The following is a 1943-nucleotide window of genomic DNA, read 5'->3' as shown; positions in this document are numbered from 1 at the left end:
TTAAAGGGACAAACTGGGATGGTTGGGTGGGGTGGGGGGGTATCTTTCAGATTGTTTAGTATCTTTATAGTACAGCCATACTATGTTTGTATACATTTGGTCCAATATGTGCTGCAGAAAATGCTACTTGGTTTAATGGAAAATCAATAAAAATTGCTAAACAAAAAAAAAAAACAGTATGCAGAAACTCAATGTGGCATATAACGATGAAGGCTGCTGCTTAAAATGCATCGATGGAGCAGTACAAGCCCAATGTTTGTAAGTGTTGATGTATCCACCAGACCTGCTACTCAGGAACCTCATGTACAGATGTGTAGACTAACAGCAGCTACACACCGACCGGACGGCCGTCACACACCGACCGGACGGCCGTCACACACCGACCGGACGGCCGTCACACACCGACCAGACGGCCGACCGTCGGCAGTAAAGCCAGTCTGACTGATCAGTCTCCCCGAGTTGGTCCAAAAAGTTCCTCAGAACACCGAAGAGACCAGACGTAATACGTCTCCATAACAGCAGGCGGCGCTAATCTGGATTGTCGCCCAAAAATGAAAACCAGCAGCTGATTGGACGAACGTGTCACGTGGGTCTGGCTGCTGCTTCTGGATTTTGGATTTTTCAACCGGCCATTACTGGCGACTCGTTCAGAATACGATCTCATATTGGACTAAAATAGTTCACCGAAATGTGTTTCTGAAAAATTTGAAGAGAGAAATAGGCCGTGCAGTTGCTGAATCTGTCTTCATTTTAGTCTCTGTGTGTGTGTCTATGTGTGTGTCTTTGTCTGTGTGTGTGTGTGTGTGTGTGTGTGTGTGTGTGTGTGTGTGTCTTTATCTGAATAGTCTTTTTGTGTATTGTGGAGCTTGGAAGATTAGATTAGCTTCTTGTCATTGTGCAGAAGTACAAAGACAACGAAATGCAGTTAGGGTCAACCAGAAGAGCAGAAAAAAGGCAGAAAAGTGAAATCTGATATACAAGTATAGACAGGACCAGACATATACTATATATATATATAGGGTTATAAGAGCAGAATAAATATGGTTATGTAATATGAACAGGGTATGAACTCTGACTGCTGTAGTCATTTTTGTGTCCTGAATAAAGTAAAGTAAGTAAAACCAAAAACAATGTGTGTGTGACGTCAACACGCAGGACGTATGACCGGGAAGAGGGGGGGCTGGGTGTGTGAAAGGGGGGGCGGGGGGGGGGGGATCGGGATTCCGAAGGATTACCCGTCATGCCCCGCGGGTAAAGATGGCGACAGCTGAGCAGGGCAGCAGATGAACTTTATCCGAGCGGCTCTGACTGGATTTTCTCCCGGCGCTCGGAGCGTCTCGGCCGGCCTCCTCTCCTTCCTCCGACCGCTCCGGAGCCCCGGAGCCTCTCTCTCTCTCCCACCGGACGGCAGCGCTTGTTCCCCGGCCTCGGATCGGTCTGGAACCCCGCTCCCTCCCTCCGGAGGATCCCCGGCTAAAGTTTCCTCTTCTCTCCGCCCTCCGGGACTTGTTGTGTAGAGATAACCCGGACCGAGCCGTGCTAACCGGCCCCACAGTCACAGGTAAGCGCTGACCCGGTTAACTGTAGTTCCTGAGGAGTGTGTGTGCAGGTGGACGGCTTGGATGGCTCGGTTTGTCCGGTGTTGGTGTCGGTGTGTGTCCGTTTGGGTGAACTGGGCCACAGGCAGACCCGCAGCGGGGTTAACTGTGTTTATAACGGGCTGGTGTCGGTGTGGTGTTCGGACACGGTTCGACTCGGTTCGGCCCAGTGTCGGGCGGACAGAGCCATGCTGGGTTTGTCGTGTTTGTCCCCCGTTAGCCTGTCAGACAGCGCGGAGGGCTGCACTGCCTGTCAGACAGCGCGGAGGGAAGTACGCCCGCTGCATGTTTTCAGGACAAGCAGAGAACGGAATTATTCAGTGTGTGTGTGTGTGTTTTACTCAG

The 1943-nt window shown here is 50.7% G+C and overlaps 1 protein-coding gene across 2 annotated transcripts in view; it reads left to right on the top strand.

The window, feature by feature from the left end:
- Positions 1-1216: 1216 nt before the first annotated feature.
- tjap1 (tight junction associated protein 1 (peripheral)) overlaps positions 1217-1943 on the top strand; it is a 22337-nt gene continuing 21610 nt past the window's right edge. Inside the window, exon 1 of one of the 2 annotated variants that reach the window (XM_035992283.1) lies at positions 1217-1561. The gene's annotated coding sequence lies outside the window, so the exon portion shown is untranslated. The remainder of the gene's footprint in view (positions 1562-1943) is intronic. The other variant, XM_035992284.1, reaches the window with a different exon arrangement.

This window comes from Sander lucioperca, chromosome 15 (assembly GCF_008315115.2).
Source record: "Sander lucioperca isolate FBNREF2018 chromosome 15, SLUC_FBN_1.2, whole genome shotgun sequence".
Lineage (NCBI taxonomy): Eukaryota > Metazoa > Chordata > Actinopteri > Perciformes > Percidae > Sander > Sander lucioperca.
Note: the sequence above shows the minus strand (reverse complement) of the source record. Positions and strands in the feature narration are given on the sequence as shown.